The sequence below is a fragment of the Chelonia mydas genome, chromosome 15 (assembly GCF_015237465.2).
Source record: "Chelonia mydas isolate rCheMyd1 chromosome 15, rCheMyd1.pri.v2, whole genome shotgun sequence".
Lineage (NCBI taxonomy): Eukaryota > Metazoa > Chordata > Testudines > Cheloniidae > Chelonia > Chelonia mydas.
Window position 1 is genome coordinate 20,223,883 of NC_057856.1, and position 19,313 is coordinate 20,243,195.

The 19,313-nt window shown below is 46.3% G+C and overlaps 1 long non-coding RNA gene across 1 annotated transcript; it reads left to right on the top strand.

The window, feature by feature from the left end:
* Positions 1-3: 3 nt before the first annotated feature.
* Positions 4-10,145, top strand: LOC119563767. The gene is made up of 2 exons (XR_005222361.2): positions 4-202; positions 4,813-10,145. It is a non-coding gene; the product is annotated as an uncharacterized LOC119563767 (long non-coding RNA).
* Positions 10,146-19,313: the final 9,168 nt, after the last annotated feature.

The window sequence follows — 19,313 nt, forward strand, 5'->3', positions numbered from 1 at the left end:
CATAACGCACCAAGCTGTGGATTAATCCCGCTGCGCGCCCTGGGGCAGAGTGGGAGGAGATGCAGCCAGGCAAAGGGCCCGGGGCGGGGAACGACTGGAGCCAGGCAGGGTAGCTGCGACCCGAGAGTGGCGAAACTGTCCACGGGAGCTGCGGGGCTGGGCCGCGGGAGAGTCGAACGAAGGGCGGGCAGCTGGAGAGAGGGTAGGCAGGGCCGCGGGTGCGGGGAGGGGCGCAGGCGGGGCTGTGGGGGGAGGGCATCAGAGGGAGCGATGGGTGGGGGCAGTGGTAGTGGGGGGCAGCTGGGGGCTTTGGAGGGGGGCATCAGAAGGAGCTGTGGGGAGGGGGCCAGTGGCAGGAGGGAACTGGGGGGGCAGTGGCAGGAGGGGGGCAGACGGGGCCATGGGGGGAGGGGCATCAGAGGGAACGATGGGGGGTGCGGGCAGGTGGGGGGCTATGGAGAGAAGCATCAGAAGGAGCTGTGGGGAGGGGGCGGTGGCGGGGCGGCCAGGGGAGAGCTATGGGGAGGGGCATCAGAGGGAGGGGTCGGGTCGGGGCAGGGGGGCTATGGGGAGCAGCATTAGAGGGATGTGAGGGGCAGTGGCAATGAGAGAGACAAGTGAGGACTCTGTGGGGGCATCAGAGGGAGCGGTGGGAGGGTCAGTGACAGTGCGGGGGCAGCCAGAGCCATGGCGAGGGAGTGGCTGGGCCACATTGAGCGCTGGGTCCCTGGATGCAGACAGGTGAGGGTGCAATGGCCATTGGGAGGAAGCTATTTCCCTGTAGCAGGGCAGTGCCCGGGTTCCACTGTTTCTGGGGCATGTGTGATGCCTAGAGACTCCATGACCAGGCTGCTGGGGAAATTGCAAAGTGTAGCACTCAATAGTTAGGAAATGCCAGTGGTTGCCCATGCAGCCTGTTTGTCCTCGTTCCTGCCCCAGCCCTGACACCTGTTCCTCTCCTCTGCCCCATATGCACCAGTTTGTCCCTGTCACAGCACAGTCCTGTCTCTTCTCACCCAAGTCCTTCTCATACTCTGTCTGATCTCAGGCTTTTTGTCCCAGTCTTCCTCCTCCATGCTGCCTGGCCTAAGCCTGTGGGAACACATTGAAAGCCCAGGAGAGAGAGTTTCTGTGGTCCCAATTCCTGTGCATAGCAGGGAATACCAACTGCAACAAAAGTCTTGTTCAGTCTTGTATCCCTGGGCAGGGTTATGCTTAGTGTAGATGGAGACTGGAAAATTTAGGTGCAAAATTCTGATATGTTTCTACTGAGCATATGTAAACTGAGATTTTTCAGAGGTTTGTAACTTGCCCAAATTTGGGTGAATTTTCTTGGATACACCACAAGGCATCCTGACTAGGGTTGCCAGGTGTCCGATTTTTGACCGGAATGCCCGGTTGAAAAGGGACCCTGGTGGTTCCAGTCAGCATTGCTGACCGGGCCGTTAAAAGTCCGGTTGGCGGCGCAGCAGGGGAGGCAGGCTCCGTGTGCAGCTCCGGGGAAGCGGACTCATATCCGGCTCCTAGCAGGCAGTGCCCCAAGGGCCAGCTCCACAGTTCCCATTGGCTGGGAACTGCGGGCAGGGCTGGTGCAAGGATGTTTCGTGCCCTAGGTGAAACTTCCACCTTGTGCCTCCCCCTCTTCCCCAGAAGCCCTGCAGCAGCTCCCCGCCACCACTGCCCCCCGCCTGGGGAGTCATGCAGCAGCTCCCCGCCCCAGCTCACCTTTGCTCCGCCTCCTCCCCGAGCACGACGCCACTGCTCCACTTCTCCCACTCCCAGGCTTGCGGCGCCAATCAGCTGTTCAGCGCCGCAAGCTTGGGAGGGAGAGAAGCAGAGTGGGGCGGAGTGCTCAGGGGAGGAGGCGGAGCAGAGGTGAGCTGGGGTGGGGAGCGGTTACTTGCTGCTGGCGGCCCTCCCCGCACCCCCCCTTTCCCAGCTCACCTCCACTCCACTGCCTCCCCGGAGCGTGCTTTTGGCCACCCCCAACCACTTGGCGCTCTAGGCGGCTTCCTAGTTTGCCTAGTGGTCGCACCGGCCCGGCCTGCAGGCAGGGGCAGTGCATGGAGCCCTTGGCTGCTCCTCCACCTAGGAGCCAGAGGGACATGTCGCCGCTTCCCGGCAGCCGCCTGAGGTCAGTGCCACCCAGAGCCTGCACCCCTCACCACCTCCTGCACCCCAACCCGATACCCCAATCCTTAGCCCCCTTCCACACGTTGAACCCCTCATTTTTGGCCCCAACCCAGAGCCCATGCCCACAAACCAGAGCCCGTACCCCCTCCCACACTCCAACCTCCTGTCCCGGTCAAGCCCTCTCCCACACACACAACCCCTCAGCCCCAGCCCGGAACCCTCTCCTGCACCGCAAACCCCTCATCCCTGGCCTGCACTCTCAGCTGGAGCCCTCATCCCCTCCCACACCCCAACCTCCTGCCCCAGCCCAGAGCCCTCTCCTGCACCCCTCATCCCTGTCTCCACCCCAGAGCCCTCACCCCCTCGCACACCCCAATCCCCTGCCCCAGCCTGGTGAAAATGAGTGAGTGAGCAAGGGTGGGGGAGAGCAAGCAACAGAGGGAGAGGGGATAGAGTGAGTGGGGGCAGGGCCTCTGGGCATGGGGGCAGGGCAAGGGTGTTTGGTTTTCTGCAATTAGAAAGTTGGCAACCCTAACCCTGACACCAGGGCAATCCAGCCTGCCAAATTCAAGTCCTTGCACCAAAGCATGTAGGCACTAGAGCTTCTCAATGAAACAGTTATAAGAATTATTTTAGCATGGTGAAAACAATGTGTTTTTCCTTAATCTCATTTGTGGAAACAGTTGAACTATTTTTGTTGAAACTTTCAAAAAAAAAAAAAATTCACCTGAAGTAGATACTCAAAATGGAAAGTGTCAGTCCCAATGATTAAATTTTGGTAAAGTTATAATGTCCTATAATGGGAAGTGTCAGGCAAACTTAATTATAGACAGTGCTACCAGTTCTGCCCATAATGACAACTCATTGACTTCCTTGTACTTACTGTAGCTAAAGGATTTAATACATTGTTTAAAGATTATGTGGTGCACAAATATTGACACAGAGCTGAGTAGGGCTGCATCTTTGTGTCTGAAGGAAGCCTGCCAAAATGTGAATTTACTTAAGGAGAAATCTAGAAAATCCCTTGGGCATTTCATCTGCTTCTGTGGCCATGAAATTGAATAATAATACATTGTGTCTCTATAGTGCCTTTCAAAGTGCACTACAAAACCTAATTAAGCTTCACAGTCCTCCATTTAGTTAAGTAAGACGCGCATATAATTTTATATACACACATAATTTCACCCACCAGTGAAAAGCAGTCACATGGTCGAGTGAGCAGTCAGTCAAACTCCTCCTAACAGGAGCAGGTAGACAGGGATTTGCCAGGATGGCTATTGCCATCCTTAGCCTTGCAGTAGAGCAGGGGTCGGCAACCTTTCAGAAGTGACAGGTTTCAGAGTAACAGCCGTGTTAGTCTGTATTCACAAAAAGAAGAGGAGTACTTGTGGCACCTTAGAGACTAACCAATTTATTTGAGCATAAGCTTTCGTGAGCTACAGCTCACTTCAAGTGAGCTGTAGCTCACAAAAGCTTAGGCTCAAGTAAATTGGTTAGTCTCTAAGGTGCCACAAGTACTCCTCTTCTTTCAGAAGTGGTGTGCCGAGTCTTCATTGATTCACTTTAATTTAAGGTTTCGCGTGCCAGTAATACATTTTAACGTTTTTAGAAGGTCTCTATAAGTCCATGTTTTTAGAAGCCCTTTCTAATGAAAAACAAGAGAGAGACATACCCACCCCATTTAAGCCAACAGCCCCACAGTTAGAGCACTCCCAAGGGAGATGGGAAACCTGCTTTCCAATCCCCACTTTGCGTGCTTTGGAGCAGAGACTTGAATCCATGTCTCCCTGGTGAGTACCTAAACCACCAAACTACCGGGTATTCTGGGGTGGGTTTTCCTCAGTCTCTACTGTTGAAGTTGTTCCACTCTGTATACTAATTAAATATTCATTGGGTGAGAAAGAGAGAGACTGACTCTATAGCCTGATGGGCAGGGTCCTCCCCTAGGCTATAGGAGAGTCAGGTTCATGTGCCTTCTCTAATAAATATTTAATTTATACAAAGTGAAACAGCGTCAACAGGAGAGCTAGAGAGCATCCCACTTTGGAATACCCTGTAGCTGGGTGGTTAGGGCATGTAGCTGGGTGGTGAAAGACATGCTCTAACTCAAGAGTGCAGGGGTTTAACTTTGGGCCTTCTCTAACCACTGAGCTTTGTGGTATTCTGCAGTGCACACGGCAAGTCACAAAAACTGCAAACCAGGTTGCCCCCTGCTGTCTTTTGTGTGTGTTAGGCATGCTCCAGGCATGCCCACTGGACTGATCCCAGCCAGTGAGATAGGCAGGGGAATGCCTATCGTTTTAAAATCCCATTGGGGCTTAAGCATGAATTAGGTGCCAAACAGCTTGGTGGTATCAGGACTGAGGTGGCTTTGCACATACCCATTGGCAGAAAACCTAGGTTCTGAGAGAGGACTACACTGAAAGAACCATAGGCACATCTTAGGCAAGTGTCTTGCCTAAGGTCATATAGGAAGAATATAGTGAAACTGGGAACAGACCTTGCGTCTCCCAATTCTTGTGCTAGGACTATAACCATTAGGCAGTCTTTCAGGGCTCTTAATGAACCAATGCTCTTGATGCTTTTCCATTGGGCAACAATAATTATTTTTCCTTCAGTGTTTGTAATGAAGTTTAAAGTTAATCTGATTACTTTTATTTTCTTCTTTGTGTGCACCAGCGTCAGCACTGATGTTAAAAACACTCCAGGGAATAGAATTGATGTCATTGGCCAAATAACTGCAGTCTTGGAAAACAGTGATGCAGAACAGATATTGGAGTAGACCAACGAACTACATTTATTAAGGGGAAGAGCTAAACAAACCACAAGACATAGTGTCTACAAAATCCAGGACTCAGCCAAACTGCTTAACTTCAGCAGACTGTAACTGAATACCAGTGGGAGAAACCTTTAAACTACAGGCTTCTGCCACAAAGCTTTTATATAGCAAAATGCCCATGCTGCCTCAGTTCCTGATGATTATCACAGCAGTGTTATACCTTAAATTAGCCCCAGCTGGCCTTGCTGGACTGCAAAGAAGCCAATTATCAGGCAGGAGCTGACAGAATTAGTTTCTCTCTTGCTGGATGAAGTTGGGATAAGAATATTTATTATTTTCTCCAGCTTGTCTTAGGTAAGATATCCTACTTTCATTTACTTGGCAGGGGAGAAGCAATAAAATAAGTTAAAATAAAGTTTCCACTCTGAGACTGACACCTGTCTCTTCTCCCTAGTTTAGCAGAGGTGGACATGGCCCTGTTCAGTTTCCGCTTAAATCAGAGGAGAAAAAGGTTTCCTGTGTGCTTGCAAGGAGGTTTCAAAAGAAAGCATGCTGTGTTGATTTTACAAAAAAGAAGAAAGATAATTAACTACTGTTTATATCAGGGGTGGGCAAACTTTTTGGCCCAAGAGCCACATCAGGGTTGCTCAGCTGTATGGAGGGCCGGGTAGGGAAGGCTGTGCCTCCCCAAACAGCCTGGCCCCTGCCCCCTATCCACTCACTCCCCGCCCCCCTCAGACTCACTGACCATCCAACCCCACCTGCTCCTTGGCCCCTGACTGCCCTGTCCCAGGACCCCCACACCCCTAACCACCCCCCGGGACCCCAGCCCCTATCCAACTTCCCCCCGCTCCCTGTCCCCTGACTGCCACAACCCCTATCCACACCCCTGCCCCTAACTGCCCCCTGGGATCCCAACCCCTATCCAACTCCCCCTGCTCCCCATTCCCTGACTGCCCCCCCCCCACTGAACCTCCACCCCATCCAACCACCCCTTGTTCCCTGACTGCCCTTTGGGACCTGCTGCCTCTTATCCAACCACCCTACTCCCCGCCCCCTTACCATGCCGGAGCCAGCCACGCCGCCATGCTGCCTGAGAGGAGCAGCGGGCCAGAGCGCTGCCCATGCGGCAGTATGACTGCGGGGGGAGGAGGGACAGTGGGGGAGGGGCCAGGGATGAGCCTCCCCAGCGGGGACCTCAGGGGCTGGGCAGGACGGTCCCGCGGGCCGGATGAGGCCCATGGGCTGTAGTTTGCCCACCTCTGTTTATATCCTATCTGTATCACATGCACTCACACACTCCATAAGAAGGAATTCATGGTGCAGAGAAGTAATTAAATAAAAGCTTTCGGAACAGGGAAGGAGTGATGTTCTCATCCTGTGTCTTCGTAGGCTCTTTTATCAGGGATCCTCTGAAAAGGAAAACTAAGGAGAAACTGCATTTCTTCCTATGCAGAACTTTTTTTCCCCTACGCAAGTAAAAAAGGTCATTTTATGTGTTTTGCTTTGTGTATATAGTACTTTAATGCTGGCTGTTTATTAATAATCCAAGCCCCATACAGTGGTGCACAAAGCAGAGGACGACTTTCTCTTCCAAAGTCGTGTCCCCCAAATTAGAATGATAATGCAGTTCAAACACACAATACAGTGGATGATCATAGGAATGTCCATTTCAGATTGGTGCAGATTTCTCTTTTAAACATTTCCCTGGTAGGTTATCATGGAAAGCCTTAGTAGAAAAGGTGTGTTACGTGAGAAGATTTGAAGGAAGAGAAGGCAGTTATTTGGTGCACACAAATAGAAGGGGTTCCAGCATAGGCAGTGTCATGAGAAAAGGTGCAAATGTGGATGCTGGGGAAAGCTACAAAAAGAACATTTAGGAGAGTGACAAGGTGGGAATGGAGACCGTTAGACAGGAATAGGAGGAACTATCTGACTATGAGGGAAAGGCAGAGTTGTGCAGGTGAGCACATGAAGTTTCATCTTAGTGCAGAAGGTTGGAGGAATCTATGCTATATGGCAGAGGTGGTCAAACTGTGGCTCATGAGCCACATGCTGCTCTTTTATCATTAAAGTGCAGCTCACGGAGCCCCACAGGCCCCCCCGATTCTCCACTTACCAGACTGGGGGGTATGGGGGGGATCAGGACCTCTGCCTTGCAGCAGGGTGGTACGGTATGGGGAGGGGGGTCTTGGGGCTTCAGCAGGAGCAGGGCTGAAGTCCCAACTCGTGGCTCCTGGCAGGTGTGCCCCGACTCTCGAACTTCTGAAGATTGTCATATGTAGCTCGGCAGGCCAGTAAGTTTGGCTACCCCTGATATATGGGGAGACCATACGAGAGAGGAGGCTGCCTTGATCAAAATGGGATATAACCAAAGCATGGACAATGTTTTTTTGGATGAGAATGTTGAGATTGTGTATTACTCTACAATAATATTATAGAATTATTTTAAAACTATAACTATAGTTATTTAGACTACAAAAGACATTCCAGATTAGAATAACTTTGACAGTCATCAGCTATTTGAAAATGTTTATATCGTTTTTTTGAAAGCAAGAGAAATTGGAATAAATAATCACTTCCTAGAGAAAGTGTTGATATGTGTTATAGACAACACCATGAATGTATAATCTTTGTTTTCTAAAGGGGTCTGTTTTGCAGAAGAGAGAGATTTCCTTTCTCTTTATCTCCTTCTAGAGTCAGCATAGCTAACAGCAATTTGGGGGAGGAGGTGCTTGCTGGTGCAATGGGCTCATGCACTTGCCTTTCTCCTTTGAAGACCTTTTTTAAAACCTGGTTCAGGATACACGAGGAAAAGCGTTTGTCTCCAGTCTTGTTTCCCATTTGTTCTCTTCACAGTTTGGCACAAGTCAGCATCATTAACAGGCAGTGTTAAAAAATAGCCCTGTGCTAGAATAGCAAGGGAGTTATAGATTTGTTAAGGAAACTTGCCCAGACCAGAGCCTGCCTATGATAAAATCCCTCATTTACAAGGCTGCTAAACTTCTCATAATTCAATTATCAAAAAAGAAAAGTTCTCTAAATAATTCTGACTTTCTCAATAGAAGTTATAGCCACTTTTGCCAGTGCAGTAGGATCCACAACATAGCACATCCAAAAATATATCGGAATGAGATCACTTTTTCAATGCAGTACACTGCATAAAGTGCATGGTAGTAATAAGAGCACCATAGGTAGATAAATTATGGATATTTTACATACAGCAATCGGTGCTTCCCAGTGTTTAGGATCTTTTTCAAGTCACTGGTATGAATGTGCACTGATTCATGAGTTTAGCTGCTCTACCCCTTTGTTTCCATGAGTTGTTCACGTTTCATGAGCATCATGAGTCCCCATGGATGAGGTAAAGATTCCATTTATTGATGTGTCTAAAGGGAATAATGAGTTCCAAAAACTCTGGATGCAGATATAATTGTGTGAAATAGAAACATCTTGTGTTACTTTGCCACATATAAAAAAAATCTGCATCTGTACATTTTTGCTATATCTTATCAACTTTCTTATGTTGCCTTCTCATTGGGTAGGACAGCGGTTCTAAAACTGTGGTCAGGACCCCAAAGTGGGTCACAACCAATTTTAATGGGTCACCAGGGCTGGCTTAGACTTGCTGGGACCCAGGGCCAAGGCCCAAGCCTAAGGGCTTCAGCCCTGGGTGGTAAGGCTAAGGTTACAGGCCCCCTGCCTAGGGCTGAAGCTCTTGGGCTTCAGCTTTGGCCCCCCGGCCTGGGGTAGTGCAGCTTTGACTCTTCTCCCCTCCCACTGGGGGTGGCAGGGCTTGGGCGAGCTCAGGTTTTGGTCCCCCCTCCTGGGGTCCTGTAGTAATTTTTGTTGTCAGAAGAGGGTTACAGTGCAATGAAGTTTGAGAACCCCTGGGGTAGGGGGATTTTTCAGAGAGAACTTGGGGCGGTGAGTGATGCGGTGTACACCTCCACACAAGGTGGCAGAGCAGGTTAAATTAGGATAATTAACCTGATGGGTTGTACCTGGGGAAGAGCCAGGGATTGAAGGCCTGATTGAAGATGGAGCCCAGCTGGAAAGGAACAGGCAGGGCTAAGATAAAGCCAGGAAGCTGGCAGTAGCATGGGGCTGCAGTAAGGGAGCCTGTAGCCACTCTCTAGTTTGTAGAGAGGGAAAGAAGGGAAACTAGGTGGAGAGGGTGTAGGGAAAGGCTCAGAGGAAAGGCAGGAAGGCTTAAGGGAGTGCAGACTGTGGCTACTGATTAGAGGGTCTGTAAGATGGAACCTGGAGTAGAGGGTGGCTTGGCTTCCCCTACCAGTCACTGGAGAAGCGCACCATTGGGGAAGTGAAGGAAAGACAGCCATCTTGGAGGAAGAGACTTTGATACGCTCGGAACGGGGGAAAACACAGTGACCTAGCCAGAGAGCCAAGCATAAAGACACAGCACCCTGAGTCGCAGAGAGTGAGAGAGAGCACAGTGACGGGGCCTGTAGCAAGCAGCAGAAAGGGGTTTTGGACCAGAGTGGAACTAATCCCCAAATGTGGCCAGAAGGAGGTGCCCTAGTGGTGCATGCACCCCATGACATGGTGATATTAGCATTATAAAATATTTGTATTAGAGTAGCACCCAGAGACCCCAATCGGGGTAAATGATATTGTTCCCTTTCCCCATCCACCCACCCACCCTCCCTTCCTTTTCTGTCTTCATTCCAAAAACATGTCTCCAGGCCTGCTCTTCCATAGCGTGCCTCCAGCCCGTCCTCTCCCACCCTGCTGCTGTTTCCCATTTAAAGGCCACAGCTGAGAACCTTTCTAATGTCCAGACTTCTACTCAGAATCTGAATGCCTGGGCTGTTCTTTCCAAATGCTGGAATAGACAAGAGCTACAAAGCTGCATCTTAAGTCTGCGGCTGGAAGAGAGCCATAGTAGCAAGCTGTTGAAAACCAATGTGTGTTTTTTGTTTTTAACTGCAATTAATATCTTCACTGCTGACATGTATGACATCATTCTATGGATGCATGTTTGAAAACAGTGAATTCTAGTTTACACATACCCCTGGGAGCTGATGTTTGGATTTGTTTCTGTGTTGCTTATAACACCAGTTTTCTTGTTTAGTTGTTTTTTCCAAACATGCTTCTCTGCTGGACAATATATACTGTGATTAGAGAATTTTCTGTAACATTGCATGCAGCACTGGAAATTAACAGTTTTATAATGTATTCAATTTATAATTAAACAAATACTTTATATTCAGCCTTCATCTTCTGGATCTGATTTTATGTTGTTACTATAGAAACACATGGCATTTACATTTTGGCAAAATATCCATAATGAATGTGGGTTTTTGGGTTGTTTTTTTTAAAGTGAGTTATCAATGGATTGCTGCTTACATTCTGACTTTTTTAAGTAATATTTTGTCTTGCACATACACATTCGGTAATCAGAATTAACTGCCTCTGGTAGATAACACAGCAATATGTTTAAGGGCACACTTTCAAAGTTGGTAACCCTGCTGTCTTGCCTCAAGGAAATTTTACATTAAATTCTATGTGCAACAGAACAACCAGCCTTGTGTTACAATCTGGCTAATAGTATTTGTGTCTTCATAAACATTAAGAGGAATCCTGTTTGCAAGAGAAGAGAAAGTCATAGCTCAGCAGGTTTTGTACATTCAGAAAACAAACTTTTTACCTTAAGCAAGGCTTGCCTGCTGTACATGTTAGTTGGTGAATATTAGTGAGAATCATTGAGCTAGTGATATGACATTACTGAACTAACGAAGTAGGATGAGATCAATTGTCAAGAAGAAAGTCACTCTTCATACACACAAATACTTGGCTTTTATGTAGCACTTTACAACTGTAACGGAGTGTCCTGCCTTTAAGGGCAAGATTTTTCAACAGTGACAAACCCTATTGGCTCTCTAAACAAACCCCCGACAAGTCACTCCTTAACAAACCAATACCGAGCACTGCAGTTCTGTTTAACAGCTGTAGTAACGCACGATAGCAGCAGTGAACTTGCTGATTACATATTGAAACGTTACAGAAGGGGAGGACGAACATAAGGACATATTTCACACACACTTTCTGTTGAAGTGGACTGAGATCCAGGGTGCCTTGTTGAACGCCGCAAGGCTCTAACCCTTGGAGCTTTGAACAGCCCAGCTGTTTGAAGACTCCAGGTGGTTAATTGCTTCCTGGTGGTGAGGGGCGGAGCTGAGCTAAGCAGGGAAGACTGGTATAAAAAGCCACCTGGTAGGCAAACTCAAGGGTTAGTGAAAAGAGGAGTTTTGGAGGGAGTGTGAGAGAGGCTTCCCTTCCAGGTGCAGCACTACATTGGATATAAAGATGGTCAGAGATGGAATAGTGATTTGCCTGAAAATCGAAGGGATTTCATGTGCATGAAGTGCAAGTTGGTGGCTGTGCTGGAGGAAACGATTGTTGGATCGCAGGGGCAAGTTAAGATGCTACTGAAAAGCTGAGGAGTTCGTAGGCAACCATATTCGGAAAACACCAGTACCCCAGGTTCAAGGAAGAATGGAGCTGGCCACCAGGAATCTGAAAGAAAGGGAGTCAGAGGAGGCCTGGTGGTTTGTAATCACCAGAGGCAGGAGGTCATGGCAGTGTTCTAGCTGGCTGGCGACAGATGCAGATGGGCAGGTTGTAGCCATCCGAAAGAAGACCAGGAGGAATTCCATGTCACTAGACATTTCAAATTGATATCAGGTCCTCTGTGACAAATTTGGAAGATACCTCTCAAGATCCAGCAGGTCTAAGGGAATGGATAGATGTATGGGACAAACGTTGATGGCAGCTCGGCCCAACCCATAAGAGAATCAAGCTTGCCCACAAAGAATTCTCAAACTGTCCAAGGAAGATAGACAATCCTTGCTGGAGATTTCAGTATTCAGAAGATTGACAAGACTACACTGTAAAGGACAGGCGGACAAATAATCTATTTGTAGCTGAGCAAATAAATCGCTACAAATAAAAAAACTTGTTTTGCCTTTTCATTGTGTTTGCACGTTGTTAGCGAACAGATCACAATAAACAATACTCTCCAACATATTCATATTCATAACTTTCTCCAGATCTGCACATGGCTTGCAAACATTTAGCTGTGAATATTCACAATTAGCAATTTATCCTGTGTTTGGGCCCCAGTTGTGTTTTCAACTGGAACATCTGGTCAGAAAGGGCCCTTACAAGTCTAGTTGGCAGCACAGGAAGGCTCCCTACGCGACTCCTGGGAAGCTGCTGGCATCTCCCTCTGGAACCTAGGGGGAGGGTGGCCACAGGGGTTCTGCGCACTGCTCCCGTTGGCCAGGAACCGCAGCCAATGGGAACTGAGGGGCCAGTGCCTGCAGGCACAGGCAGCACGCGGAGCCCCATAGTTGTGCCTCCATCTAGGAGCCAGAGGGAGCTGTCACTGCTTCCCGGGGGCCACCTGAGGTAAGCGCCGCCCAGAGCCCACACCCCCTCCCATGCCCCTGCCCCAGCCCTAAGCCCCCTTGTGCACCCCAAACCCTCATCTCTGGCCCCACCCCAGAACCGCAGCCAGAGCCCTCACCCCCTCTCGCATCCCAACCCCCTTGCCCCAGTCCGATGAAAATGAGCGAGTGAGCAAGGGTGGGGAAGAGCGTGCGATAGAGGGAGGGGGGATGGTGTGAGCAGGGACATAGCCTCAGAGAAGTGGTGGGACAAGAGTGTTTGGTTTTTTGCAAGTAGAAATTTAGCAATCCTAGGTGCTAGTAGGCCCAAAGTTCTGCCCACGTAGATTGGGGCCTAGAACATCACTGTTGTTTGCTCTGTTTGGTTGGATGGTTACCTAGGAGTTTAATGAATAGTTTAAAAATATGTAAGTCAAAACCTGTGGGGGAATAAATCTTTTTGTATGTAAGTGCACTAAAGCAGTCTTACACTATGTTGTAAACACTTATTGGTAGTTATATAAAATGGTTCTTTCTCTGTTATAGAAATGCATAATGAAATTATTTGCAATGCCTTTTTTTGTGCCTACATTTATATACTAAATAAGTGCATACAGTTAGACGGATATATTAAAGATTATAGACTGCCTTTTATTACACAGTTGCCCTTGATCAGTGGGAGTTCCACCACAGGTAGATGGCAGTACACAGCCCTTGATTTCCAAATATTGTGCAGTTGAATAACTGTGTCCAGGCTGCTGAAGCTCTCTTCTTCCCTTTTTCAAGAACTGGTGTGAACACTGGGCTTTGCAGGCCTCAAATCTCCTAATTTTGTCTGAGAATAGTCCGCAAAGTACAGTATCAATTTTGTACCATCTTGTATTTCTTGTAAATGGCAGCCTGCTCATATTTAAACTACATATCCTGGCCGCATTTCCCAGTTCAATAAAAAATACCAGCCTCTGACAATTTGAACTAATTCCATTTAGTCACGAATGAAAGACAGATAGTGTGTAGTCTATATACGTAATTCTGTCAGTTTCGAGCCAGTATGGATCTCTATAGATCTGGGTGATGAGCAGCTATTTCGCTAATTAATTAAAGGCTGTTTAGTGACTGATCAAATACATAACCTGTCTCTTTATCACCTTCGTATTCCAGACTACAGAATAGCAAATAATCTTTCGTTTGCATAACAAATATCAAGTGAAATTTATTTTATGAAGGTAAGGCAGCTGTTAATTCCTAAATTTTCTCTAGCACTTATAGAATAACTCAGTTATATGCATGTTTTAAAATTTTAAATTTATAAATGCCATGTTCCTGGTATCTTAAAAGTAGGTATTTTCTTATATCCTGTTTAGGGCGCTGCCTCCACAGAGAGTGAGGCGGTTAGCATAGCATATTGGAGGGAGCAAACAGGAAAAACAATTATTTGTACTGATGGGGTTTACCCCTGTTTCCAGCAAGGATCAGCTGCACTGGTTCTGCTGCCTGCCTACTCTAAGGCATGAGTGCAGCCATTCTGGTGGCTGGCTACTTTATAGCTATAACTGGGACAAATCCCCAGGTTGGACAAGGACAAAGAAGGGCTTTTGCCTTTGCCTTTTAAAAAGTTTACTCTTCCCCATAAAACTACAAACCCGCTTTGCCATATTGTGGGGGTAAAGTTTTACAGTGGGGTGCTTCATTACCAAGCAGTGAGACGTGTGTGTCCCTGAGTGTTGACCGAAGTATAATTGCTTGTCTCACGGATATCAGTATCAAAGTCTCACGTGTATGAGACGTTTCTCTAACTGCCTTCAGGAAATCCTTAACAGCATCAGAGAAAGTGATGGTTTGGTAAATGGCTCGCCATTTAGTGCTGAGTTTTGGTTTGAGCTGTGCTAATTAAGTTGTGCCGCAATAAAAATGCGCTCTGTTTCCCAAGGGTCTCGATAGATACTATCGTGGCAAATGAGGTGATTATTATTGTCCGTTTCAGAATTAAGTGGATTTATAACACTGAGATATATCAGACCAGTTCTGCAGCTTGAGCATCTATATGTGTGTCTAACTGTGTTCAGGGTACCGGCGGTTTGTAGCATGGAATAGATTTGCTTTAATTGTTGTTCAGAGTCAGCTGCAGTTATGTGGAGTGTTAGGTTTATTTGAATTATCCAGGCAAGGCCACTTCCTATTGCAGCTCAAAAGGCCAAGTTATCTCCTCAGAGTTGTAGGTGCAGCTGTCATTGAAGTTACTGGGTCAGGCTCTGGCACCCTTGGGGAATTCCCTTCAGGGCAGGAACAGCATAGCATTTGCACAACAGCTTTACACTACCCAAATCATAACTCCTGCTGGAATCTGAGTGAGGGAGTGGCCAAAGTACAGAACTCTCTGGCTAGTCTGAGCTGTGGGGCAGCACAAAGCTGTTATGAATTAGTGAAGCATTTAGGACTACTCTCCTTAGTGCTGGAGGTTGGCTGCTGGAGTAAGCTGAAGAAGAGAGGGACAAAGGTGGCTCAAAGCCTGAAAGATGCAGCACAGAACCTGGCACAGGGTGTATGTGCGTTGGAATAATCTTTAGCTAGCCTTTTTTGGGTTGTGTTGGGGAGAAGTCTCTTTGTGAAATACTGTTGCTACTTCTTGGTTCACTGACTCCCTCTGAATTTGCGGGAGGAGGGGTGAGAGAGAGGGAAGGGGTCTATTATAAAAAGTAGAGATGCTGGTTAATGAATAAATCTGGACTTAACTCCCTTTTCATTTTTTCTTTGCTGTTCAGCTTTAATAGTCTGTATTTCAGCTGCTCAGTTTAGACTCTGGAGAAGGGCATAGTCTAAACTTTTCTGTAAAGTGCTCTCCACAACCATGCAAGTGTGAAATTCTCTTCTGTGCTCATATTGATGGCAAAAGTGGTGCAAAAGCCTTTCGGAGGCTCACGCAGGGTGAATTTCCTTTATATAAATAATTAAAACCACCAACACATTTTAGTTGATATCCACTTCAGCATGAATTTTCACAGATTTTGTGGTATGTCACTCAAAGACTTAATCTGGAAACAGATTGACCATTTGGTTAGCATCTTTAGAAGGAACAACTTTCAGAACCTGCCTTTGGGGTATGATCCAGACAAGGATCTCCCGGCTTCTGAATTATAACAAAGAAGGTCTGGTATATTGGAGGTATGGGAGTAAAACTCTATGTAAAATAGAAGTCATGAAAGCAGAATTCATGCTTTTGTGTATCATTTTGCAGCATGAATGCATTCAAAAATCATGAGTCAGGCTCCCAAAATTATGAGACTGGGTTAAAAATGATTTTTCAGATAACAAATTTTAGGGGTTTTTTTGCTTACCTTGTAGTTTTTTTGAACCTTTAGGATTCATATTGTGCAGCTTTTCTCCACAGCAGTGAGGGCTAGAAACTTCTTTTGTTCTTGTTTTCAATGTAAGCTGATATTCTCACATAATTACATGACTCAGGAACTGGGGCTTTAAGTAAATCACCAACTAATCTAAGGCTCATGATTAGGGCCCTTCCAAATTCACAGTCCATTTTGGTCAATTTCATGGTAATAGGATCTTAAAAAGTCAATTTTATGGTTTCAGATGTTACATCTGATGTTGGAACGGTGGGATCCTGATCCAAAAGGCAGTTGTGGGGGGGACGAGGGGGTTGCAAGGCTATTGTAGGGGGGTCGTGGGATTGCATCTCCTACTTCTGTGCTGCTGCTGGTAGGGCACTGTCTTCAGAGCTGGGCAGCCAGAGAGCAGCCGCTGCTGGCTGGGCACCAAGCGCTAAAGCCAGCGCCAGCTGCAGTGTAGAAGTGAGGGTCACAGGGTTTGGGAGGAGGTAGGTTACCATATGTCCACGTTTCCCTTGCAATCTCCCTGCCTGGATCGGGGGCTGGCAGCTCGGGCATTAGCCTCGCCGCGCAGGTCGGGGGCTGTCCCAGCCAGTAGCCATTGAGCTTTCTGCAGCCGGGGGAGGTTCATGGAGGTGGGTCTTACCTGACTCCTGGAGTGGCCCCTGTAGGCGAAGAGGAAGTCCTGTCCCTCCCCAGTCCAGGCTGGGATTAGCAGCTGAAGCCCAGCCCATAGAAGGAGCCCCAGGCTGAGGCACCCCGAGCACTGCCCATCCCTTACAATGGCCAGATTTCATGGGGGAGAGCAGATTTCATACTCTGTGATGTGTTTTTCATGACAATGAATTTGGTAGGGCCTTACTCATGACAAAATCAGGAAAATTGGCAACACTGGTGTTTTGGTGATCTCACAGAAACTACCAGATTCATGGTCTGCATTCATCACAATGTTAATGGGGAAAATTCACTTTCAATGATATTAGGAATAGACTAACTGTCGTGAAGTCTTATGTGCCTCACCTTATAAAATCCCAATGTATATGGAGCCTGCACATACTATACTTTGAGTAAAATCCTCACACAGTCAAGAAAACGAATAATAGAAAATACTTGGGTGCAACCTCGCTCTGGCTACTAGACTGCAATAGTTGTCCAGAGCATGAAACAAAACACCAAGAGCTGTACAACTTAGTGTTGGATGATAGGAAGTAACAGGTGAGTCGTCTGGTGTGACAACTGAACAGAAAGATGTTTTTAAAAACAAACGTTCAATAAAAAAAAAAATCAACAAAGAAGGAAATCACTCAAGGGTTTGATTGATTGATTTGGTACTACAGAACTTAAACCACTACCAGAAATTCTTGTCTCTGGCCAGCCTGAAGTGTTTTGCCATCCAAGGTGGAAAAGGTTTTTGATACTCCTTAAGTAGCAGAGTTGTGTCTTTTTTTTTTTTTTTTCCAAGTGATATGGCACACTCCCCACCCTGGATTTGGGTGCCCCGGGTGACCATCCTTAAAGCTGTCTCTGCTTCTATCTGTATCTAACCTTTGTGTTTGAGGCTCAAAGTACTGTACAAAGAGGATGCACTGAAAACTTGCAGAGCTGATGAGCTGCTTTCAGACTCAGAAATATTCCATGGCTGCTTTCTTCCAAGACCACACAACCTAACAGCGAGTGAATGACATATTGTAACTATAACAATATCAGAAATAGCTATGAAGTTTTGAAAAGAGATTTTAATTTTTGAAGGAAGTAAAATATTTCCAATCCACTCAAAATTCAATGTGGTAAGTGTGCCTGTCTTAGTGATGACAGATCTTTCACTGGAGGCTGACCTGGGAAAATAGTCTTAAGTCATTTTTCATGCAGTTGACTGTGATTCTTTGTTTTTATCCTCATTGTAAATGAGAAATCTGATTTGCATGGATACAAGGACAAAAATGGGATGAGTAATTTCAAGGTTTCTGCGACTAAGCATGGGTATTCCACCTTCAGAGACAGCCACCATCAGCTGAGTTCCTGGTCCAAGAAACTTAATTGCAGGGTCTTGTAAAAAAAGTTTCGTTTTATCAGTTTGTCTTCTAACAGCCTAATCAGTACTGCCAAGGCAAGATCACCTTGGATGAAAGGGTTAGTTGTTTTTGAGCGTCTTTAGGAAAGTAATCTCACAACTGGGTCTGAAGTTCCTTCAGATGCTTGTCAGTCTGTGATTGCTCCCAACTGGCTCTCTGAAAGTATGAAATAAGAAAAATCCACCAAGGTTTCATCTTTGTACTTTGGAAGACCATTTTCCAAGTTTTATGATGAATGCTTCTATCTAGTTTTCCATGCTGAACGAGGACAAAAAGTCAAAATGAATGTTGAAAATTTGTATAAACTGAAAGTCTGGGGGGAGGAGGAATTCAGTTTGGATCAATCAATACATTTTGTTTCAATTTCAATGATAAAAAACCCTACTTTTTTAAAACTCCAATTTGCTTAAATTTTGAAATGAAAAGTCATTTCAAACCAGGAAATCAAATCTTTCATTTCAACAGGTTTTTTTAAAACTACTTTTCAACAATTTTTGAGTCAGGAAGTTTTGTCAAAATGGCGCCTTTACTGCAAAAAGTTTGTTTCAACGAGTTGACATTTTTCAACAACAAAAAAGTTCATCAAATTCCCAGCTGTTTGGCTTGAAAAAAATATTCTGCTGTTTTGAGTCATGGTACAGCTTTTTAAAAGCAAATCTTCAGCACCTCAAACATACAGCACAAATTCTACAAGCTGGGCAGCACCACAGACATTAGTTGACCCATTAAAGTCATTAGCTAAGTAATCACTTCATGAGTTTTTGAAAGCAGTCACTGGTGGACATGCTCAACCACTGATAGAGTGCAAAACAGTATTTGACAACGCTCTGTTTCATTCTGGTTGCTGCTTCAGGGCTCATAACTCTTGAAATCATGTCACTAGTGGAGAGAAGGGATAAGATTTCCTGGAATGGCATGTGATTCACAGAGATACTAAAATGCCTCAAGGGCATCCGTGTTGAGACTGCTAGTTTGAGTAATCACGTCTAGTTGAGCTTTCATTTCGGGGGCATGATCTTATTCCTCCAAAGTCTTCGAGCCCCACCCTGGACACCCCCTTTTCCTAATATGACATAGAAGTCTATATGGGAGGCCCAGAGTATCATTGTTCTGGTTAGGAAACTAAAATTTTCAGCTGCCAGGTACTGACAGAAGCAAAGTACTGTAGGGTATCTTGAGGGTTCACAAAGACAATCTTTGTCTGATGTAATATTTTTGTGCCTTACCAATTTGGAAGTGTCTGTTCCTAAAAGCATTCCAGTTAGCACCACACTCTGGAACACGGTGGCGGGGAAGGAAACACTTTAAAATGCTGACCCAATGAGAAAAATCTGCCTTGGGCTGATAAGAGGAAATTTAAGTGAATTAGGTTTATTTTTGGCTTATCCTTTGTACACGAAGCTTGAGGTATAACTTCATTTAAAAAAAAAAACAAACCTGTTGCTGCCCAGGGAAATACCAAACTGAATAAGGTATGTTCATTCAAGTAAGGTACATGTAGATTGTATGTGATTCTCTGATGATGGCTATTAGTGGGCAATAACATGAACAAATATGTGCCAGAGACATTCCA